Raw genomic sequence first — 26,149 nt, forward strand, 5'->3', positions numbered from 1 at the left:
GGCAAAAGGCAGTTTTTGGCAACGAAACAGTGGAGGTGTACACTATTGCAATGCCATTTTTGGCAACAAAACTCTTCAGTTTCAGTGACAAAATAAAACCACCATGACGCAAGGCATAAAGCTTTTTGCGGCAAACTTAAAGTGACAACTGCCGTTCAGTTATAGCACCATAACTGACCTCCCACAATGCCCGCCGTGACAGCTCTGCTCACTGTTTTGAACTCAGCTGCCCTGCAGGCATGCACCCCTCCCTTTTCAAAGCTCCAGGAAGCTCTGACAGTTGAGCGTGCTGCTCTGTCTTAAGAGAAGCATGCTGACACAATCACTGTCCCTCAACACACACTCTATCTCTCTCACATACACTCCCCCCCACTCTCTCACTCACTCCCCCAACACGCACTCTGTCTGCCTCCCCCCCCCCACACATGCTCCCTGTCACACACTCTCCCCCCGCCCTCCCCCCACTTCAGTTGAAAAGCAGCTGGCAATCTAGTAGGATGTCTTTGGAACAATGGGATTTAGAAACCTGCATCATGTGATGCTGTACCTGCCTCCATGAGGCATTGCAAACCCTTCCCAAAGCACCATGTGGCCAGCTGCACAGTGGGAAAGCTACTCATGGTGCACTGCTCTCTGTGTCGATGCAAGAGCTGCTAGTGTGGATGCACTCTGCCGACACAAGGAGCACAGTGTGGAAATGCAAAGCGGTTTAATTAAAGCGCTTTAATTAAAATAGCATAACTTTTAGTGACAAATCTCTGCAGTGTAGACATAGCCTTAGTGATAAAGGCCTACAGCCCCACAGCAGCCACACCCGGCAGGACAGAGAGCATTCTCATCAGTACCTGATCTTCTAACATGAAGAGGAAGCTGGCTGGGCAACAGGCTGTTGTCCACTGACTGCTGCCTAGACCGCCTTGACTGTACCTGTCTGTCCTGCTGCTTCCCCGGACCATGCCTTGCTGCTCTGCTGCTTCCACTGACACTTCCTTGCCATCTCGCATGACCGTGCCTCCCTAACCAGCTGAGCCAGCTCCTTTGATTGGATCTTCCAGCTACTGACCCCCGCGAGAACTCCGACCATTGCTTCAGACTGCCTCTGATACAGATTGACCTCCTGGCTATCAAATCACCTGTGCACACCTGACCACTGCCGTGGACTGCCTCTTAGCCCACCTTGGCCACCGGGCATTACAGCTGACTATCAGTGCATCACTGTCTATCATGCCTGGCCCAAAATCTATATATGAGTAGTGTAGATTTCAATACAGTGTACATAATCTACATCATAATATACAGTACTTAAGTTACATAGGGTTGAAACTGAAGCTGGATTTTGTTGTTGCACTAATGTTTTATGCTGTTTGTTTATCAATGAACTTTAGTAACTTTCAATTACGGTAGACAGAAATTCAAGCTCTCCTAGCATTTTGAATATGATACTGATAAAGAATTGGTGAATGCAATATGATTTTCGCAGGCCTTTGGGTTTTTGAGAGTTCCCCTCTTCTTGCATAAAAGCTATGGATGTAGGATTTCTGACAAGGGGACTGGACCAGACAAGTCTTATCAATTTGGATGCAGTCTGCAATTATGTATCAGCATTATTGACTCCTTTTGATCAGTTCTAATTTCTGTAGTGAAGCTGGCAAGCCGCTCAAAATGGCACCCACAGGCTCTAACTTATGCCAGCTGCCTGTGGCTCCGAAGCAGGAGCCCTTCAGGGGTGAATCAAGCCAGCTTTAGGGCTGTTTTGTGATGCCTTCTCCCTCCTTGCTCTTTCATTGCGCTTCCTCTATGCAGATATAAACATGGCCTTTATTTTTTCGTAAGAGGCTCCAAAGGGGCACACCATTCTGTCAGTTCACTGGCATGCTCTGTTACTCCATTCCCCCCATCCTGTCTAGTTCTTTCTTCATTTTGAGAATAGCAAGATTGTCACCTTCTGGGCCATGCTGAATATAGTCCTCTCTTTCAATGGGATCTGCACTTTCTCGTTCAAGCAAGCCATTTTTGCTAAATACCATTCCAACTTCCTTATATGTCTCATCTGAACGAACGACTGTGGTCTAGTTTAGGAGGTTACTTGTGGGGCCCCATTACTGGCAAAGTTGTCAAACACGTACTTGTTGCCTTTGTAACTTGTAGAAACTTTGAACTGACCCAGGCATCTTATCTGAGCATAACCGTAGTCAGCTTCAGCCAAGGGCCCAACTCCCTATTCGTCTGTTTATAAATCACAGCCACCTCTGCTCCTAAATCAATTTTAAATGTTATAACAGTATTGCAAATCATGGGATAATTGCCAAGATTGCTTATGAATGCTCTCTTTGGACACAGGTCCCAAAAATCAGCATCATTCACCCTGATTCCTTTGCTTCAGCAGATACACTTCCAAAGCCCTTTTTTTCTTACAGACTGTGCAAAAGTTTCCACTGATTGGCAGTTCTTCCTATGAAGCATCTGGTGCTAGCCACTGCCAGAGACAGGATACTGAACTAGATGGATGTTGGATTTGATCAAGTATAGTAAATCCTGTGTTCTTCTTTGCTACACATGCTACATTGGTAACCAATGGGTCTTTAGTGCTTTTCTGAGTAACTGTATTATGGTGCTGTGACACATCCCTAGGGTACAACCTGGAACTGTAGGACCACTGTGCCCTCTTAACACTCCAGCCTGGGCTATCTCTCCCAATGCTTTGCTAGTGACAAGCAGCAAACCCCTCCAGGTGCTGTGATCACTCAGCCACCAGCATGTAGAGGCACACCCAGCTAAATTGCATGAATGCCACTCATGAACTATACACAGGGAAGCACCAGCAAATCTCCTAAGCCCCCAGCCTTGCACCCCAGAAATACACACTCTGCTCAAGACCTTCTCTTGAACAGTGCAAGCTCATTAATCAGTTCGCCATTTTGTCAAAGGAAAGTGGACATGCACCAGCCTTTGTAATCTGAGCAGCTTCCCAAGCACTTTAGACCAACTCACTGGTAAAGATAAAACATTAAAATAAGTTTATTAATGACAGAAAGCTAGATTATAAGTGATTATAAGTGATAGGCATAAAGGTCAAAGATAGTTACCTTAAGAAAATAAAAAGTAAACATGCATTCTAAATCCTGAACTTTCAGACTAAGCAAGAGTTGAATCAAACAGCTTTTCTCACCCCACTGGATGTTGTAGTTAGGTTATAGTTCTTAATACACAGGCTGAATTTCCTTCTCAGCCTGGGACCAGTCTTCTCAGTTCAAAGTCATTGTTTTCCCGGTGTTCTTGTAGCCTTCATCATGGGTGCAGGAGGAGAGAAGTGGTCTCATGATGCCACTGTCCCTTATTTTATGTTTCAGGGAAAATACTGGCCTACACATGTCCTGGTGGGCCTTGCTGAGTCACAAAGTTGAGCAATCCTCATTGTGTGGTGCTTGCCAGATCCTCAGCTGGTATAAGTGGGCAATGTTCCAAGTTGCTGCAACCAAGATTAGATATTTTTTCTAGAAAATATGCTCTAGGAATTATTTTGGGGAAGTTCTATGGCCAGTGTTATACGGGAGGTCTGACTAGATGATTACACCGTTCTCTTCTGGCCTCAGGATCTTTGAGCATATACTTAAGGTTCTGATCTACTCAACTGTAAATTTTGGCATATAAAACTATATCAGACGTAGGCCAGTAAATGTAAACCTATTTAGCATTTAATATAATAAACAGTTTTTTTCTAATGCTGCAATAAAAAGCTTAATCAGTAAATCATCCTGGGAAACACTGTAAGCAATTTGGGGCAGGAACCATCTTTTTAAATTGTATCCATAACAATCTGAGGTTCCCTTTTAGCCAGTCACAGTGCTTGCAGTACTGCAGATGCCACTGGAGAACACACAGGAGAGTGAGAAGTCAAAGTGATCCTGTTCCCCAGTTTCTCTATCTGTTTTGGACACAACTGAAGATAGAGGCCCAGACAATACATTCTGATTAGCTCTCACATGCCCAGCCATGTCCCTGATACGTTTGTGCCCCTTGCTCCTCCCAAGCTCTAACCTTCTTTGGCGGTCTTCTTCCCAACTCATGGCTTCTGCAGTAGCTTTTGTACAGTTCACAAAATTTACTATAACTCCCCACGATCTACCATCGATGTGCAGAACGTACAGAGGTGCAGCATTCACAACCATTTCTCTTTTTTAAATTGCTACAATTAGTTGTTTTAAGTTACTAAATAACATTATTAAATGAGCTCAGTCTTTCCTGCATCTTTCCTTTCTTTTACCCTTCAGTCCATTGTTCTGCGAGTATTTCTCCCATCTTTTTCAATGTCAGTTCTTCCACAGTGTAAGTTTTGACTTCACATCTTCCCTTATTCCCCTTTCCTCCCTTTGATTCCTTGTGATGTACCCTTCCTCTTTACTGCACATGCTTGCATTCTCTCCTTCCTTCCCTCTTTATCCTCACTCTTTCCCCCACCTCTCCCAGCCAAAGTGTCTTCTCTACCCATCTCTTTCAAACTGTTCTCTGCCACTCAGACACACAGGTACCACTCCCCAGTGTACACTATTACTATAATGACAGAAGAGGAGCTTTGCCTGGAATATCTCCTGAGCCAGGTATGTAGGGTAGGGGGAAATACTTCGGTGCCCAGTAATCCAATCTAGTGCTGCTTTTGGCATCAAGGAAGTAACACTGGCCATACAGTACTCAATTGTCTCCCTCTCTTTGCCCTCCTGATGCCCCTTAGGAGATAATTCTGAGATGAAGATAGAGGCAAAAAAAAAAAAAAAAAAAAAAAAAAAAAAAAAAAAAAAAAAAAAAAAAAAAAAAGCCCAACAGTAGCTGTTTAATAGAATATTGCAACACTACACAATGGATTGGTTAGGAAGTGAACAAGAATACTAATATCCATTTGAAACTTTAGGCTTTAGGGGTGGGGGAATTGAGGGAGAATGGATTTTGGTCACAGTAACATGACTTACACTTACTTTCATGAAAATTGCTGGCAGTTATTGGTCGGAGTGTTATAATAAATCAGTAAAATTACAAAATATATTGCCCCCCTGGCAAACTCTATGTACATGGCTGCACATGGATTCCTCCAACGTTGCAAACAAGTTTGCATGAGTGCCTGTCTGTCTTCATTTGGGTATGTATGTATATGTGTACCTTCATGTTTCCCGAATAAAGAGTGCACAACTACCAACTAAATATTGTATTAGACTCTAAATCTTTACAATTTAGAGAGCTGTGGTAATCGTTTTGGGATAAGTAGTAGCATATCACAGGCAAACTGTGACTGATGTTTGCACAAGTTCATGGAGATGCACAAATGCCTGTCAGATATAGTTCCTGAACTGGAGAAATGTAAAGATTGCTCCTTTGATGCACCCTTGAGGGTATTCAAAGGAGCATAGGTGCTGGAACTAAGGGTGCGGGGGGTGCTGCAGCTTGAAATGGTTTCCATGATATACAGGGTTTACAGTTTGGGTCAATCGATCTCAGCACCCCCACTATAAAAATTGTTCTAGCACCCCTGCAAAAGGAGGTTGGTAGAGGTGGGTGTAGGGCACAGCAGGCCGGGCATGTCTGGGAGAGCAGAAAGCAGCATCCTAAAAGAGGACATGTCCCCACTGTGTAATGTATGTACGTGCATTGTATGTGCAATGTACTCAAGGAGGTATTGTGCTATCTGAAGTTTTTCCCAAGGCAGTGTAGCTCTGCAGTAACTCCAATACCAGCTACTGCCCTAAAGGCACAATTTTGGTCTCTTATATCTTAAGGCAACGGACACCAATGGTGAGAATTCCATAAATATTAGGAAATGCTATATTTTTGTTTTCGAGCAGAGAGTAAAAGACCATCCCTAAAACAACTGACTTTGATTTAGAGATTTCCCTATGCATTTTGAATATTTTTACTCAGTAAACCATAACTTGGAAATCATCAATTTACAGTAAGTTTTCTTTTTCTGAATTTGTTCTCTTTGAAACTAAAGCTGATGGTGCAGGACCATTCAACTGTAGCCTTACGTATTTCTCTCTCTGAAGCTATTAACATATTAGAAATTTGTGCAGAATAACCACTAAATTAGGGTAGGCATTCCTTGTTGCGCAAATAGGCTCATTTAATGTGACCAGTTGCAATTCGTGCACCATATTGAATTTTTATCTGTTAGATAATTAGAGGCTACATTCTGGAGCATTTTCAGAGTAATTCTATTAGCACCATTGGAGTTATACTCTCGATCTATACTGGAATGACTGAGATTAGAATCTGGCTACAGGAGAATAATGTGTTGACTAATATATGCTGATGAGCACACATATATATTATGCTGATAATATTACAGCAATATATATTTCAAGAATTTAAGTATACATATTAAGCATTGGTATAGCAGTTATATAGCCCAGATTGGCCTGTATCTTTGTTATACTCCTGTACACGTGTGTTAAGTATCCCATAACACCATGCATTATCTGAAGTAAGCCTTGGCTTGAGTAGATAGGAAAACTATGAGTATCAGGATATATGATTACTTCCTCATGGTAACAGGAAAAAATTACCCAGACATTGGGTAATTACCCACCCCTTAGTATCTGGAATGCATGTACCCAGAACACAGATAAGGGTGCATCATGACCTGGAATTCATGGGTTCAGAACAAAAGATAAAGGTACACCATGGTACCAGAAACAAACAAGGTATAAAGATGACTCATTGAATCCAGTTTCAGGTGACGTGTATATAGTACCTTTTTCTGGTAAATAAGTAGGATATAGAGATGGCTTTAGAAATGTAACTTTGGGGAGCACACCTTCTGCATAAGGTGAATGTAACATTGCTGCATGGGAATGGTATCACATAGAACCATTTTCCTGTACCATATTAATAAACCTGACTGACACTGGTTATTTGGTCTATTGAGTATATTTCATAACAAAATAATGAACTGAAGTGTGGTCAAGCAACTAACTATACAACTTGTCAACAAATGAGATGGTAGAATCTGAATTTGATTACAAGGAATTTTAAAGCTGTTTATCATCAACCTAGAGCTGGGTGATCAGTTCTTCTTATAACTTATTTGTATTACAATAGTGCCTACTCAACTGAGACTGGGGCTCCATTGTGCTAGGGGCTGTACAAACACATATTAAGAGACCAACTGTGTCTCAAAAATCTTAGTCTAAATAGACAAGACAAAGGGTGGGAGAAAGGAACTATTATTAATCCCATTTTACAGATGGGAAACTGAGGTGCAGAGAGAATGTTACTTGTACAATGTTACACAGGAGCTCTGTGGCAGAACAAGAATCTGAACCCAGATATCCTGAGCCTTAAACACAAGACCAGCCTTTCTAATAGTGGGAAAAGAAATTCCATAAACATTCAGTCAAATATTAAATCAAGTGCAAGTCTAAATCAAATGCTGTGTTTATACAGTATTTGCTTTCCATGAATGATAGTGTGAATGAGATTTTGTTCCATCAGTATTCAGGAGAAGGCTTGGAGTTGCATGAATATACTTGTGTACCATGAATGTACGTAACCAGGACATACAAAGCGTTAGTGTTACAGAATAAAGAAGGGTTAAAGCTTCCTTAAATTCGCTTAATTGCTCTTGCCCCTTTGAGTGTGTCTAACTTTAATTGTTTGCATTACTGACAGCTGATAAAGTAAAGTGAGGTGGAATGATGAGCATGTTCAAGGAGTTCCTGCAAACATTCTTCCCCAGTGCCTGTTTGGAATGGAAGGAGCCACTGTGGCTGATTCACTAAGCGCCTGGTATTAAGAGACATTGGCTATTGAATCGAGCATATTCCCATGGAGCTAACATGGATTCCCAGGGATTAAACTTATTTGTGTTGGTGGGGGGGTTTCTGCTGAGCCCTAAATGTTGACAATAAAATTCACAACCAGACTCTGCCAAGGAGACTTTGATACATATAAAAATATGTGAATAATCGATCTAAAATCTATATTTATTATATAACATTGCATAGACTAAGTTACTCTTTAGGTGAGAGGGGTAAAATCATTGGTCTTCATAATATTTTCAAATTGTTAAATATCCATTTCTTAAATAATTTAATTAAGTAGGTGATGCATCTAGTCACAAAACATAAGATTCATCTAAATCTACCTATTTTCACTGATCCTTTTTCTGTGACATTTTGAAAATGATGATTGTAATAATAATGTCCGAGGAGACTGATAGTTTCTTGGAGAATCAAAATTTTATTTAGTTTTTTTACCATCATGTTTTGGCCACAAGAGGGCACTGGAAATCCAAAGAAGGTTGATTTCAGCAATTGAAGTCCACAAGGCCTAACACAGTTCATGCTGCTTCAAGCCTGACATGGTTCATACTGCATGCAGTTCAAGCTCAAGAGAGGACTGTTGTTGTTTATTATTATTGCACTTAGTTGTAGACCGTAATTAATTGTTTAACTTTTCTGAAAAGCGCAAGAGTCATCTTTACAACAAACACAGATCTTTGAAAAATATTGTAAATCATGTTGGGGAGCTTGAAACTTTGAAAAAGCAAGCAGTGGCTGCAATTCTAGAGCCAGCACATTTATTTGATCTGTCTTGCAACTGTTGTGCTTACGCATTACTGAGCAGTATGTGTTAAGAAAATTAAATAACCAATAGAGGATAATCCAAATAGCCAAAGTATGATTCTTGTCTGTTGCAACCATAAGGGAGAAAGATAGGTGGGAAAAAGTTGGAGGAGAAGTCTGTGGGATGGTGCAGCAAACACATTTTTCTTAAGCATCTAAAAGGCACTCAGAAAATAAAATGGGTAGGGGAAAGAACAGAAAGGAAGAAACGGTCAATTTTCATGTCTATCAATCACAGTGTGCTGTAAAATAGCATTCTTTGTATTCAGCTCTGAAAAAAATCCCCCACTGCTTTGAGTGCACTGCAGAAGCAGCATGACAAGGTTGCTGAGGGGTTTGCCTCTTGCCTTCTCACTTTCCCTTGGGTTTGTCACATGTGTTTGTAGGGGTCAAAAAAGGATATGGAGTTGGTTCTTGTGTGCCATGATAGCAAATGTCTTAAATTATGATCACCCTTATTTAAGAAGACATGAAAAATACACTGGCTGGTCCTGGCAAAATTGGCGACCGCTGCAACCATTTTCCCAGTGATGCCACCCCTTGAAAAACCTTATTGCCAAAAGATCACTTCACCCTTTGCCTGAATCATTCATTGAAAAATGCAAAGCTATGTCTGAGTTTGTGGCTCTGTAGATAAGGTGATGAACGGGAAAGGGGGAAGGAAAGCTAGTAATTGTTTAGGGTGGTACAAGGTGATATAACTAGGAATAATTGGATGAAAATAAGAAATAAAATCTATAAGGTTACTAGATCGATTTTAGGCATTTATAGGAAGGACTTTATATTCTCTGATTCTGTGGTTGTTGAATTTGCCATAGAACCCACCACTGAAGTTTAATATTGCAAAGAGAAGCTTCCAAACCTATATTGTGATGTCTACCTGAGTCTACAGGCAGCCTGAAACCCTTGTTCTGTTGCTCCAATCACCTGAAAAGCTTCACCTGTCCACAACTCAGCCCAAACTTTCAGCTTCCCCACTGACCGCTTTTGTGATAGTTAGTATTTTCAGTACAAAATTCTGAAACTCACTGAAAATTAAAAAAATGGAGGCAGTGTAGAATAAATTGAAGTGTATGTAATAAAGGACATTCTATGGGGATTGTATTATTTATTTTCATATTTACTTTAAAACCCCCTCAATTCTTTATTTTATCAGAAGCTGCAATAGCATTTCGTATCCGTTACACTCCAGTGCTGCAGAATGCAGGGGCTTTATGACCTTTTTTCATAGGGCACCCATCACCATATTATCTAGGTACTGGAATACATAAATTAATGCTACTGTAAAGCTAAGTCCCTCATGGACCCCTGCTCTTCTCTCTGTGGTTTTAGTCACTTGGATATGAAATTGTTTTTATCCTTTTTCCTATCTTACTCATTGTTCTTCAGCTTCATGGGTCACAAATGGAGAGGCAGTCTCTGAAATAAATAACTTTTAACCCATCAGTGGGTTTAAGGTTCAGGAATCGGATTTTGAATTGAACCCTACAGTCAATAAGAAGCCAGTGAAGAGCAAAGAGCACTGGTATGATGTGTTCTCAGCAGCCTGTCCTACTCAACGTGGGTGACCTCATTGCACCACCTTTATGGCCTTGATTGGCAGGCTTAGATAAAGGAAGTATTAATTGTCCAGACCTGAGGTGACAAACTTGTGCATCCCAGTAACTAAGACCAATGGGTAGTGGTGTTTGGCAAACCAGAGGTGATGGAAAATGTTTTGATTTGAAAGTATCTTAGTGATGGGGGACGGGGGTGAAGGGACCTCAGTAGATGGTGTGGTCATTATTTTGACCTATTGTTTGAAGTGTTTGCCTGTTCCTATCAACACCATTTCCACTTACCTGGGTTAAAGGGGTTCCAGGTGCTGATATCTTACAGATAGCATGATATCCTTGTGACACACTCATCAGCAATATGCTGACACTGAACCCCCTCTTGCCTCATGATTTCCAGTGATTTCATGGAGAGGGGATAAGACTGATTCCCTATAGACTGCCATATAATGGCTGTTGAAGATGGGAGCCTCTGTCCATCCTAACTCTTTTGGATATGTTTGCAAAGGATGATTGAAGAGAGCCCAGTGACTGAACATTAACCTATCCACTCCTACTAACATATGGAGGGATGATCCATAATGTTGGTGGCTGCAGCTGGATCATGCAGTTTGATCATCTGTGTTTGTTCATACATAGCCATGAATGAGGAGGTCATTCAAAAGTGCAACCAGAGTCATATCTGTATCATGGCCTGTTCTAAACCCCGATTGTGAGTGGACAGTGAGTGTTTTGAAGCTAAGGTATTGAGAGCTGTGGCCAGCAGGTGGTTGTATAGCTTCACCAGATCCCTTGCACTTCATTTCTGCAGCTGAATTACCTTCCTTTTCAGAGCATGTTGGAAGTTAGTTGGAATAATGTGGCTCCAGAAAGGAAATAGTTTGATCAGTTCTCTAATGTAATAGGGTAGCAAAACCATGATTTATGCTCCGAGGAGGTTGTGATCAGAGGAAAAGGTTTACTGTTTTCAGTTTTTACCACAAAGGTGGTGATCAGGTCCAGTGTTGTTTGGCAATGTGTGCCCCCCAAAATCACCTGTGAGAAACCATGACATCCATCATAGCAAAGGGATACTGACTTATTTGTTGGAAGTGTCTTCTGAACGGATTTTGAAGAATGCTGCTGCAAGACTGAAATAGTCTGTCATGTTGAAAATCAAGTCATTAAGCTCAGAAGTCAAGAAAAGTGTCTTTAGGGAGGACTGTACATCAACAGGAGAAAAAGATTTTATCCATTCCTGGCCTTGTATGTCATGTAGATGCTCTCAAAGTATCTTGGGTGGGTGGGGACCATTCTGCATGTAAATTTGGAGGAATAAAGAATTGCTACTCCACTTCCCTTACAATTGTTCTCAATATAGCGTGATGGGTTTGTAGGGCTCTTCTGTTGAACCAGCATATTAACAGGAGTTAGAAACCTGCATCAAACTGCAGAAATTTTGCTGACTAACTGTTGCAACATGGCTCGTTAACTCTGTCCTGGATTAAAGGCTGATAAGATATTTAGTGGCTCTATAGGTATCTGAGAAAGAAGAGGTCCTGGAAGCAAGCTGTAGGAACAGTCAAATTTGGAAAGGACACTTAGGCTGAGATTTATATTGGGTTTTTAAGTTGCCAAGAAAGCCAAACGCCAGGAAGGGAAGGGAATTTGGACACTAATTCAGCTCTGTTTATTCTGAGTGTCACCATGCCTGTTATGGGTCACAGCTGAGAGGGCCAATCTCAGCTCAGACTGTCAAAAAAACTGGACAGACACTCCCACACTGGTGGTATAGTCTGTAATTAGACTTAATCAAACCAGCAACAAATGTGTGCTCCTGCATCACTATTCTAGCTTAACATGGAGCCACTGACACTCCAGCCTATATTACCACCCAGACAAACTGGACTTCTGTGATGAAAGGTTGTTAAAACCAAAAATCACCACACATGTAGGTTCTTCCAGCCTGAGAGGGCCAGTCAGTTACCCAGGTCAATGGATGCTCAGAACCTTACACCAAAGACAACACTGTGCCAATCCTTTAATAAACTAGCTAAAGACTGATTAACTAAGAAAAAGAAATATGAGATACTAAATGGTTAAAACAAATAAAATATATTGCAGTTGGATCAAAGTATGTAGTCCAAAACGAAAGCAGAGATGTTAACTCTGCTAGTTTTCAATAAATCTCTGAGTTGCCCAAATAGTTTTAGGGACCTCAGTCCTTTTGTTCAAAATTTCCCCAAAGAATTCATCAGTCCGGAAATGGGGTAGGAAGGAGGTGGCCAGGAGCCTTTGTTTTCCCTTTATATATCTTAACCTGTTTTTTGCTGGAAAAATTCTGGCTGTGTTCTGGGGTCAGGGAGCTCCATTGTGTATGTGCTTTGCCATCAGTCCATCATATGAATTGCAAATTCTAGTTTGCATTTTTTGCATATGTGCCATTTCAGGTGTCTTCAGGAATGATGTGCAGAGGCTCTTGTTTACAGTTCCTTTGTTATTCCTGAAGAGCTAACCTATGGGTGTTTCTCAGACTCACAACATGTTTGAGTTACAAACATATAGCAAAATGTCATAACTCCATACCCAATGTCGATGCATACATTATAAAAAGATAATAATATTCAGCAGATTACAACTTTTCCAATGATACCTCACAAGGCATACTCTGTAGAAGGTTTATCAAAATTCTGTAACAGTGGTGACCTTCCCCTTTAGACAGCATCTCACTGAGGACAAGGTGAGGCTGCAGAATGTTTACATATGTGTAGTGAGGGTGTGTGGCCTCCCTTTGAGACTGACGGGAAGGAACCACTCTCCATCCCCTAGTGGGTGGAGCTATGCAAGCCATGCCCACCCTGCCGGAAGCAAAGGGGTGGGTCAGGAAGTTTAAAAGGCAGGCCCTGAAGCTCAGTTGTGCGAGAGCCAGAGCAGGAAGCAGATGTTGTTTGCCCACTGCTGAGTCCTGCGCCGAAGATGGAGTTCTGCCACACCAAGGCCCCAGAGGAGGAGACGGAACTGCTGACTGATCAGTACCCGGAGGAGCTCTCGGACTGCCACTAGCCATGTACCCTAGCGAGATGGAGGAACTCCCGGAGATGAAGTTACACTCCAAAGGGGTAGTAGGAAGTAGCCTAGGGACACCAGACAATAGTCCGGTAGTGTTGCTAGAGTTCAGTTCAGAGGTCTGCATGTGTCTGCTGTCTGCCTGAGCCAGGCGGCCAGGCAAAAGACTGCTTGCAGCCAGAGAGCCAGAGCCCCTTTAGACTGCTTGCAGCTCTGCCAGTCCATAGCCCTGAGATTGCTAATCCCCCCATTGAGCCTTATATCCATAGGCGCACCCTAGTGAGGGGGCAGGGCCTCCCTTTGAGACTGACAGGGAGGGACGGCCACAGATCTCTACAATATGGTCTTGGCTTGTGCTTTATAGAATAGCTGGCAGGGTCTAGCTCTGCCAATACTTTGTTTGCAGAGTTTAGGTTTTTTTCTTTTTTACTCAGATCTTAGTGATGCACAACAGGTTGAATGACTTGTCAAAATCAGATCATAAATGATTCTGTTTTTAACAGCCAACCTTGTATTCATCAGCCAGGTATTAAACTCCTAGTTGGGGACCTGAGCTGTTCTAAACCATGGTGATCTAGGCCCAGCTGTGGTCAGTGGAACTGGTCAGCTAGACCTGGCTACAGGATATTTCCTGGATGAGTATCCTTCTAGGGTAGTTCCTCTGGTTTCTTGCAATTATTTCAGTTTCAGGAGGTTAGGGCCATTTTGTTTCCTTTGTTTTGTCTGCTACACTTCTAGTCTGGATTAATGTGGCTGAACTTTCCAGGAAAGTGCAGTGGCAAGATAGCCTACAAAAGGGCATAGCTGGTGTAGGAGTGTGTGAATAGTAGAATCGTGGGTGTTTCGGTGGGAGGCATTTTGTGTTCATATTTTGTACTGATATAGATCCTGCGGTGGACCTTTGAAAAATTAGTTTTTTCTGTCCTTAATTTCTAGTATTATACTTCAGATGAGTGAAATCTTGTCAGAAGCTAGTACAATCCTGAAACATTTAGAGGAGATCAGATAAGTAGTGTGATCTTAGTGCTAATGGAGTGTAGACAGTAATGCTGGTCTAAATTTGATCATCCCCATTATGTTTTGCGTATGTATGTAAAACACTATAGAAATGTTAAATGTTATCATTTATTTGCCTGCCAGAGGAGGGAAAAGTGGTGCTTGAAAGAGCCCTTTGATGTGACTAATAATTATGTTGCATTTTATCCTTTTTGCTGGAGATATAACATGTTAGTTGAGACAGAATTGGTCTCTGGGTAAAACAACATCTTTAAGATCCCAGATTGAAAGATTACAGTGTCTGTTGTACTTCTCACATGCTGAGTCCAATGCAGAATACTAGAGCCCAAAGACAGATTATGATGCTAATTGCCTGCCAGAGAGAATAAAATAGAAAGAGAAGAGAGCTTTCTCCATTGCCATTAAGGAAAGGGCAACATAAGTTTGACAAAATATCAATATTAATCTCATGAAGATCTGGTTTCTTTTTAAGTAGTGCCACCACTGCCATTTCTTGTTTTCCACAGATTTCTTCACCTGCATTGCATTCTTCTGCATTCTTAGCAAAGGCACAGTGGGTCCAGTTACAGGACACAATGTCACAAGAAGTTGGCACCTCTGAATCTTCATCACCACCTTTCATTGGATGATAGTGGAGACACTGCTGCAAAGTTTATTAACAGGATTATATGACAGCATTGCCTGCGATAGCAGGGGACTGGGCTCAGTAACCCAAGAGGTCACTTCCAGGTCTCATATTCCTAAACTAGAAATGCTTTACATAGTATGTCTACACTATGAGAGTAGTTCGATTTTACTTAAATCGAATATGTGGAATCGATATTACAAAGTCGAACGTGTGTATCCACACTAAGGGCAGTAATTCGACTTTGTGAGACCACACTAATGGGGCAAGCGTCGACATTGGAAGCGGTGCACTGTGGGCAGCTATCCCACAGTTCCCGCAGTCCCCGCTGCCCATTGGAATTCTGGGTCGAGCCCCCAATGCCTGCTGGGGAAAAAAATGTGTCGAGGGTGGTTTTGGGTAACTGTCATCATCCAACCGTCACTCCCGCCCTCCCTCCCTGAAAGTGCCGGCGGGCAATCATTTCATTTCGCGTGCTTTTCTGGTGAGTGACAGCGCGGACGCCACAGCACTGCGAGCATGGAGCCCACTGCGACCATCGCTCCAGTTATGGCCGTTGTCAACACCTCGCACCTTATCGTCCACCTTTTCCAGAGGCAGATGCTGAGAAATCGGGCGAGGAGGTTACGGCATCGCGATGAGGACATGAAGTCTGAGAGTGGCACAGACCTCTCGCAAAGCACGGGACCCCGTGCTGTGAACATCATGGTGGCAATGGGTCATGTTGATGCTGTGGAACGGCGATTCTGGGCCCGGGAAACAAGCACGGACTGGTGGGACCGCATAGTGCTGCAGGTCTGGGATGAATCCCAGTGGCTGCTAAACTTTCGGATGTGGAAGGGAACTTTCCTGGAACTTTGTGAGCTGCTGTCCCCTGCCCTGAAGCGCAAGGACACCCAGATGTGAGCAGCCCTGACTATCCAGAAGCGAGTGGCCATAGCCCTCTGGAAGCTTGCAACGCCAGACAGCTACCGGTCAGTCGCGAACCACTTTGGCGTGGGCAAATCTACTGTGGGGGTTGCTGTGATGCAAGTAGCCAACGCAATCGTTGAGCTACTGCTGTCAAAGGTAGTGACCCTTGGAAACGTGCAGGTCATCATAGATGGCTTCGCCGTGATGGGATTCCCAAACTGCGGTGGGGCTATAGATGGAACTCACATCCCTATCCTGGGACCGGACCACCAGGCCAGCCAGTACATTAACCAAAAGGGCTACTTTTCAATGGTGCTGCAAGCACTGGTGGACCATAGGGGACGTTTTACAAACATCAACGTCGGATGGCCGGGCAAGGTTCATGACGCTCGTGTTTTCAGGAACTCTGGTCTGTTTAGACGGCTGCAGGAAGGTATTTACTTCCTGGACCACAAAATAACTGTTGGGGATATTGAGATGCCTATAGTGATCCTCAGGGACCCAGCCTACCCGCTAATGCCCTGGCTCATGAAGCCCTATACAGGCGCCCTGGACACTGAAAAAGAACTCTTCAACTACCGTCTCAGCAAGTGCAGAATGGTGGTGGAGTGTGCTTTTGGACGTCTGAAGGGGAGATGGAGAAGCTTACTGACTCGCTCTGATCTCAGCGAAACCAATATCCCCATTGTTATTGCAGCTTGCTGTGTGCTCCACAATCTCTGTGAGAGCAAGGGGAAGACCTTTATGGTGGGGTGGGAGGTTGAGGCAAATAGCCTGGCTGCTGATTACGCCCAGCCAGACAGCCGTGCGATTAGAAGAGCCCAGCGGGACGCGCTGTGCATCCGGGAGGCTTTGAAAGCTAGGTTCCTCAGTGAGCAGGGTAACCTGTGACTATTAACTTTGTTTAAAGAGAAGCTGAACCTGCCCCCGTTTCTTTACCCAGTTTATGTTGACTATCCTCTGCAGCTACATACCCCATTCACCCCGTCACCCCCCTTCCAACACATGTTTAAAAATAAAATACATGGAACTTTGTTAATGAACACCGTTGTCTTTATTACGGGTTTCGCGGTAAAGGGTTGAAACTGGGACACAGACTGTGGTGGGGAGCGGGCGTAGTGATGGAAAGAACGCTTATAAACTCGAGGAATGACAGGCTCCCGCTCCTAGAGCGGTCCGCAGTGCTGGACTGGTTGTTTCAATGGAGCCTGCCACCCCTCCTTTTCGGGACTCTGTGTGTGGGAGCTATGTCACTTTGTGGCGGGGGAGGACGCTGCTGCGTGGCTCTGTGATCCAGGATAAGGACCGCTGTATAAGATCTCTAACCGCCCTCCCCCGCCACAAACTCACATAGCCCTCCCACACACAGAACATAAAAACCACCTCCCAGACTGACCAGGGTGCCTAGTGACTGCAATGTGTGTGTGACCTGCTGCTGAACATGCCCCCCTGTCTGTACCCTGGTAAAGGTGACTGTCCTGTCCAATTACCAATCCCCTTCCCCCCCTTCAAACACACTGTCCTCTAAAAGAACATGATGGAAACAGTAATTAAAAGAAACGTATTTTTTATTAGCAACTAAACAGTTAGGGGATGAAACTGGGCCGGGGTCTTGGGTGAGGTGGGAAGGAAAGGACTTATCAAATTTTGGGGAATGAGAGCCTTCTATTACTTGAGCAGTCTGCAGGGGTGCAGTGACAGTGTTCACGGCCTCTGCCGCCCCTCCTTCTTGGGACTTTGGGTGAGGGGGGTATGGGACTTTGTGGTGGGGGAGGACGGTTAGAAATAGACTGCAGCGGGGCTCTGTCCTCCTGCCTCCGGTCCTGCAGAACATCCACAAAGCGCCGGAGCGTGTCCGTTTGCTCCCTCATTAGTCCAAGCAGCGTTTGAGTCGCCTGCTGGTCTTCCTGACGCCACCTCTCCTCCCATTCAATGTGTGATCGATGGATTTGGGACATGTTCTCCCTCCACTGGGTCTGCTGGGCCGCCTTGGCTTGGGAGCAGCCCATAAGTTCTGAGAACATGTCGTCCCGTGTCCTTTTCTTTCTCCGCCTAATCTGCGCCAGCCTCTGGGAGGGGGATGCCAAGGTAGGTCGGGAGACAGTCGCATCTGTGGGATGTGAAAAAGGGAGTGAATTCCTCACAAAGATAATTTTTTGTGAACAATGAACATAGTCTTTCTCTGTGAAGAAGACCATGCACAGCACCTATCACATGCGCACTCAGGACAAGGTCGAATTTTCGGCCTTCGCATTCAGTGCCTGGGGTCTTGCACTGGAGATCAGAGAAGCGGGGCAGGACAGCGGAATTCGGGTAGCAGGCTGACATGATAAGCCATAGACTTTTGGCTGCTTAAAACTTAAATTATAGCAGTGCCCTCCTTTCACGTTCAAAGCAATGCTCCTAGTGTTGGCCAGTTCCTGCTGCCGGCAATCCGGCAAGCATGAACTCTGCCCCTGTCCCACCCCCTCGTGGCTGTCCCCGGGAAAGATCCCTGTATGCTGCCCCTCTCCCGCCTCCACCGCGTGGCTGTAAACCGCCGGTTACAGTTCTGTAAAGGAACAGGCAAGCAGTCCCAACAGTAACATTCCCCTAATTCAAAGCAGGTCACCATGAGCAACATCACTCTGCTGAGGATTTCTGGGACAGAGAAAGACCGCATGCTGCGTGAAAGCCAGCAAAAACCAGGGCCGTATGTTGCCATGCTCTGCAAGGCAATGATCCCGGAGTACTTGATGATAGCCTGGCATGGAAAAGTTTCCTACCACAGAGGACCCAATAAGGCCGCTCTCCCCAGGAACCTCATGCAAAGGCTTTCCAATTACCTTCAGGAGAGCTTCGTGGAGATGTCCCATGAGGATTTTAGCTCTATCCCTGGACATATAGACCTTCTTTTCCAGTAGCTGCACTGGCAAGGACTAAAAAGTAGAGCGCCTAGGGCAAACTAATCATCATAAACCGGACATTGTTTGATTCTTTTGCAGTAGTTGCACTGCCAAGGACTAAAACGTTAAGTGCCTAGGGCAAACTAATCATGAAAAACCCATTGTTAATATTGTTAATATTTCTGTTCTGTTCAAAATAAATGTTTACATGTTTTAAACACTTACCGACTGATCCTTCCCCTGATTCTGGCTCCGGGTTAACGCCTGGGGACGGTTGGTAGGGGATCTCTGTGAGGGTGATGAACAGATCCTGGCTGTCGGGGAAATCAGCGTTGTAAGCGCTGTCGACTGCCTCGTCCTCCTCATCTCCTTCCTCATCTTCCCCGTCCGCTAACATCTCCGAGGAAGCGGCCCTCGACAATATCCCATCCTCAGAGTCCACGGTCAGTGGTGGGGTAGTGGTGGCGGCCGCACCTAAAATGGAATGCAATGCCTCGTAGAAACGGCATGTCTGGGGCTGGGATCCGGAGCGTCCGTTTGCCTCTTTAGTCTTCTGGTAGCCTTGTCTCAGCTCCTTGATTTTCACGTGGCACTGCGTTGCATCCCAGCTGTATCCTCTCTCTGTCATGGCTTTTGAGATCTTCTCATAGATCTTTGCGTTCCGTCTTTTCGAGCGCAGCTCCGAAAGCACGGACTCATCGCCCCACACAGCGATCAGATCCAAGACTTCCCGATCAGTCCATGCTGGGGCCCTCTTTCTATTCTGGGATTGCATGGTCACCTCTGCTGGAGAGCTCTGCATCGTTGCCAGTGCTGCTGAACTCGCCACGATGTCCAAACAGAAAATGAGATTCAAACTGCCCAGACAGGAAAAGGAATTCAAATTTTCCCGGGGCTTTTCCTGTGTGGCTGGTCAGAGCATCCGAACTCGGACTGCTGTCCAGAGCGACAACAGAGTGGTGCACTGTGGGATAGCTCCCGGAGCTATTAGCATCGATTTCCATCCACACCTACCCTAATTTGACATGGACATGTTGAATTTAGCGCTACTCCCCTCGTTGGGGAGGAGTACAGAAATCGAATTTAAGAGACCTCTATGTCGAACTAAATAGCTTTGTTGTGTGGACGGGTGCAGGTTTAATTCGATGTAACGCTGCTAAATTCGACATAACCTCCTAGTGTAGACCAGGCCACAGATGCTTTTTCATAATGATGGGGCCATTATCACCAAAAAGAGCATGTCTTTCTCACATTCATGTTGAGAGAATGACATTTATTAAAATGAACAAATGCCTGTTACCTACAAGTATGCCTTGAAGCAGGTCTCTGATCTAAGGTTTCAAGTGAGAGAGGAGATGAGAAGGATAATAACAATGAGAAAGTGGATGGAAGTTAAAAAGCTGTTGACCTTGGCATGTTATTAATTTTTAGTGGGGGTAGGGGGAGAAGGCTGGTGTGTGAGTGAACTTTCAGTGCTGCACTAGGATGAAAGTAGAAGTTATGGTAAATAAGTGTAGAAGCAGAATTACACAGACAATCATTCAAGCTGATTATACACAAGATTTATTTGAAAAGTAAAAACCAACCATTTTCTAAGGTAGCTGCTTTTTGTGTGTATCTCATTAATAATAATAAATAACTAGCTCTCTTAGCAGCACCTCCCATTGCAGAATATGTCAGCTGTCACTGATTCCTCCTTAATATAGTTATGTAGGGATGGGAGGAACGAAACACTTTGGGTCCAGTTACATTCCTAACTTAGCTTTTGTAATATTAGAAAATATGAGACTACAGTTGTTCTTGCACTGGGTGATAATTGTATGTTATGCTTCCTTCAGATACATAATAAATTAAATGTCAGCATTTTGATCAAAATATTTTACATGCAGTGGTTTATTGTTTTTTTATTTTAATAAGTCTGAATAACGTTCACTTATTCCACTCTTATTTTCATGTCATTTCAATGGAGTTTGGTAGGACTAATTGTCACTGATGTAAATCAGGAGTAGTTCTGCTGCAGTAAATAGAGTTTACACAAGGTAAAACTACTGTATATGACAGGAGACTCAGGTCTGATGACTTCAGCGGAGCTACTCCTGCGCTAATTTCATGTAGGAAAGAGCAAAAGCAGGCCCATTATTTTTGTATAGATGTGTGCTAACATATGACAGTGTGTCACATGTTTGTGTTTGTGGGAGAGGGGAAACAAAAACAAAGAGTAGACAATTATGGATTTTTAGTAAGACTCAAGGGATTGCTTTCTGTTTGTAAGGAATCTTTGCTAAACTAGATGACAAAGTGACACCTTGCAGGAACCCAAGTGCCACACTAGTGGGCTAGCTTTGCATTGTAGCAAGCAGATGCACACTGTCTAAGAAGAACAATCTGAGTATAAATCAAGGTGGCCTTCTTCATTTACTGCCAAAGGAATGACCAAATATTACACCCATAATGATCCAGTAGAAAAAGCCATTTCAGTCAGTGCACGTTGGGACTTATAGGGCCTAACCTTAATTTAGATCACTCTGGCAGCATAATTGAGGATGGGGCCCATAGTCTATCATGAACTGCATGTCCACTTTAAGGATAAGGTGGGTGTCACCTGCACTTTGAGCAATTCTGCTATGGCACTAAGGGGGAATAAGGAATATTTATATATATAAGTTGTGCTGCAAATGGGGGAAAATATATATTGAAGACCGTAAAATGCCTGCAAAAGATGTTCAGAGTTCATTGAAAAAAGTTTCTTGCAACATCTGAAATTCTAAGGAGAGCAAACCTACTTAAAAGCATCAAACATAGGAAGAAAATGACAATGGACATGCTTTAAGGATGCCACCAACATGACTTTCACATCAAGTGATAATATGGATACCACCTGGAAACAGAAAAAGAGGGTGATCTAGAAAAACTTTACACAGAACAATAAAGAAGTAATCCAGATCCACCAATATGACACTCAGAAGCCTGAACAGACCAGCACAACACCAAAATAAATGCCCTATGCATCTGAGGGTGCTGAAGGATAGAGAAGAACATGCATAGGAACATTTTCAGCTGAAAAATTATATTCAACATAATGAACTCATGTTAGAGTTTATTTTGTTCATAAAAGCTGCCCAAATGAAGACACTTCCTTTACATCCAGATTTTCTTGTAAATTAGAAATTGTGAATATTTGAGACACCATTTCCCTACTTGGATTGAATGAATATTTATGCAATGAGAAGGTGGGGGTGAATCCAGAAACAGTTAAGATGAATCATTTTCCTGAAGGACTGGTTCAATTTGGGTGTCTTTGGCCAAATTAATCTTTGGTGTAATTCCGGTAATTTCAGTGTAACTTCCCTGATGTTACGTTAATGATGCATTAGGGCATTAGGTATTGTTAGATGTAAATGAGCTCTCACACTTACTTTAACAAATGTAGTGAGACGGGTATTGAAGATCAATAGGTCTAAGCCAATAAGTGTGTCATCATGTTTTTTACCAAGCTTAGCTCTGTTACCTACCAACTCCATTCTTCACTCTATCTAAATAGGACTACATGGAAATGACCTTCTCTATTAGATCTACAATTTATATAGTATTTTTCTAGTCCCCATTGTCTTTCATGGCACCCCAAGAAGTTCTTCCATACTAAATTGACTTCACAAATTAAATATCCCCATCTAGCAATAAGAGTCATTCCAATGACTTCAATGAACATTGGATCAGGCCCGAAACCAAGATGCTAATGTGAATTCCACGTGGAATTTGAACCCTTCAGAACTCAATGGGGAAAAATTCAGGCCTATCTTGCCACATTTGCTACAAAGGGGCACCCTCATCATTCTTCTAAACAATATAGGAATGATGGCAGGCCTCTGTAAGATCCTTAGGAAAACAAATTCTGCTCCAAAAGGATTTGTATTGATCCTATCCATATCATGTGAATCCCTAGAAGTGAAACTCTTCTTAGGCTATGTCTACACTACACAGCTTTTAGCGACATGTGTCACTACAGCCGTACCACTAAAAGTCATGCACGCCCAATGAATGGGGTTTGCGTTGTCAGTAGGAAAGAGCTCAATGAATGTAACACTTGCTCTGAATAGCTCTCAGCACACCAGTTAAGGTAAAATCATAGAGATCTTACTGCGTCTCCTCTAAGACGAGGCAGGGAGAGGGTCATAGGATCTCCCTTGAGTAAATCCTTGTGTCTGGGAGCCGGGATGGGGGACTCTGGAAAACAGGCCAGTGTTTAATGTTTTGATTTTGATTGTAACTGGTAACCAAAAGGTTGAAAATACATCCAGTGAGCAAAATTCTGCACTTACACTAGGACAACCCCCATTAAGTCAATGGGGTGGTATTATGTTTTACACACACAGACAACATATTTTCACTGTGAATTACATTAATTTTAGACTAAGGAAAACAACAAATCAGGGTACAGACATCACATAAAGTCTCCATGAGACAGTACAGCATGTGCTCTCTGTAACATGTTGCAAAACTCTGCCTGGGCAGGGGGCCAGGCTGTGAGGCAGACAGCTGGAAATTTAAAGATATAGTACAGAAACAATCATAATAATTACAATAATTTCATAGCTACATTCACTGCATGTTCACTGCTGTAATTTAGACCAATAGGCTTGTTTCTCCATTGCTTCTTTTTAAATGGGCCACTCCACCTTAAATGGTCCCTTGAAATATTTGTTAATTACTTATGCTAAACAATCTGTTCCACATTTGTATTTAGCTGTGACACTGTGAGTACATTTCCCAACCCTAAAGAAGAGCACTATGTAAGCTCAAAAGCTTGTTTCTCTCACCAACATAAGTTGGTCCAATAAAAGATATTACCTCACCCACCTTTTGTCTCTAAGATCCTGGGACCAAGGTGGCTACAACACTGCATATAATCTTTTTCATGTAGTTAATTAAGTGGGTGTAATGGGTTGGATCTGGCGGGACCCAACTGAGAGTGCCAATTCAGGACAAATTGCTTAAAACAGGGCAGTTACAGCCCGAGGCTGGGGTTTTTCCACCTCTAAGGCAAACCAAACCAGCCAGATAAAGAGGACTTTGGTCTCACTCCACTGGCTAACCACAAGTCACACAAGTAATTCCCTTAGACACTCCAGTTTCCCAGTATCACCACCAGTGCCACTCGTTATGGGGACAAATGGTTATGAAAACCAATACCCCAGTAAAAGGAAAAAAAGGTTCTCTCGATCCCGAAGGACCAAGCCCCAGACCCAGGTCAATATACAAATCAGATCTTACCCACAAATCACACTGTTGTAGAATCTAAAATCTAAAGGTTTATTCATAAAAGGAAAAAGAGATGAGAGCTAGAACTGGTTAAATGGAATCAATTACATACAGTAATGGCAACGTTCTTGGTTCAGGCTTGTAGCAGTGATAGAATAAACTGCAGGTTCAAAATCAAGTCTCTGCTACAAACTGAAGCTCTGAACAAAGGACTGAATGACCCATCCCAGCTGTGGATGTACTCCAAAGTCCCTCCAGAGGTAAGAAGCAGGATTGAAGACAAGATGGAAATGAGGCATCAGCCTTTTATAGTCTTTTCCAGGTGTAAGAACACCTTTTTGTTCTTACTGTGGAAAATTACAGCAAAATGGAGTCTGGAGTCACATGGGCAAGTTCCTGCATACTTTGCTGAGTTACAAGGCGTATCTGCCTTCTCTCAATGGGTCAGTTGTATAGCTGATGGTCCTTAATGGGCCATCAAGCAGGCTAGGCAGAGCTAACATCAACTTGTCTGGGATGTCTCCCAGAAGCATAGCATAAGTTTGAAATACAGACAGTATAGAGCCAATATTCATAACTTGAACTACAAAATTGATACACACATATAGACAGCATAATCATACCAGTAAATCATAACCTTGTCTTAGACACCTCATTTGACCCCCTTTATACAAGATTTGGTGCCACTACAGGACTTTGGTTGCAACCATGTTCTATATGGTCCCAGTTCAAGTCAATAATGTGACAGTGGGTATAACATGCATGTTAGCTTGGTTGCATTTTTATATTTATTCTTTACTCACTTTGCATAGTTGAAAATGACTTCACAGATATAAGGCAGAAGAGATTCATGCCAAATGGCTCCAGGCTATTGTTATTTGAAGCTACAATATTTAGTAAATAAGCCAGAACCTCTAAAGGATTTCTTTTTCCAGCCTTTATTTCTTGAGAAGTGTGTCTGTCTAGCTCAGTTGACCCCAAGGAGTTGTACATCTATACAAGAATCTAAAGATCCCTGGAGGTTGGGGGTGGGCATTGGGGGGCAGGGGGGCATGGGAAGCGACACCATAGATTAGTTTTACCAGTGTTTCTTATCTGAAGACCTCAGCTCATTCTGTTTAGGTGACAAGGGAAATTATTCTGGTGGCTTCATCCGAGTTCCCCTTGGTGCATGACTGGTAGCGTTATCTCAGGAGAAGTGCCAGGATTGGGAGAAACAGAGGCTGTACATGTCAGGAATGATGCACACTGGCAAAGATGTGTGTGGAGAAGCTTGAACAGTGTTTTCCCATGCTGTCCAACTTCTATCAGTGGCTCATTGTTCCCTGTTGTGATTAGTACCATATTATTATTATACGAAGATAGTACACATCAGCCTTAATCAGGATCACATTGTGACAGGTGCTGTACGAACATGAAAGATAGTGTCTGACCCAAAGAACTTACAAATCAAGAAGACAAGCAATATATGCAGGAGGAGGGAGGCAAATATATGTAATTTTATGTGCATATGTATATTTGCAATTTTTTGTTCATGTTTTTATAATAAACGATAAAATAAAACAATGACATCACTTTTTTGAGCAGCACAATGGTGTTGCATGTTTGAATTTAAAGAGAACTCGAGATTGTCAATGACAGAGTCAAATGAAATTATTTAATCAAAGTTTATCAACCAGACTAGTACAGCACTATCCAGAAAGAACAGATATTACAACTCTTGGTGTAAGGTAACAAGCTTGCCTCTGTGAGTTTCTCCTCTGTAACTGGTAGGATGCTGGCAGTTTGTACTCCCCATCCTAACTTCCAAAACCTCTGTCTCTACATAGGGTATAAGACAAACCTCTTTTTTGGAGGGAAAAATACTTTCCCATGGTTAAATTTACCATGTGTTCTGTTTTTTTAAAATTATTTTTGGAATGGAATTTCTTTTATGGTCCTCAGTTTACCTGATTTAGTAAAAAGGAATCTCTAATCCAGTCAATAGGAAACGTAGGGTAGTGGTGGTCGGAGACTCTCTGCTGAGGGGGACGGAGGCGCCCATCTGTCGCCCTGACATTTCATCTCGGGAGGTATGCTGCCTGCCGGGAGCCCGTATCCGAGACGTTACGGAGGCATTGTCGAGGATTATCCAGCCCTCTGACTACTACCCCATGCTACTCATCCATGTGGGCACAAATGATACTGCGCAGTGTGACACTGAGAGGATCAAGAGTGACTACAGGGCTCTGGGAGTACGGG

Source organism: Terrapene carolina, unplaced genomic scaffold, assembly GCF_002925995.2.
Source record: "Terrapene carolina triunguis isolate 2854851 unplaced genomic scaffold, T_m_triunguis-2.0 Scaffold58, whole genome shotgun sequence".
In the NCBI taxonomy this organism is placed as follows: domain Eukaryota; kingdom Metazoa; phylum Chordata; order Testudines; family Emydidae; genus Terrapene; species Terrapene triunguis.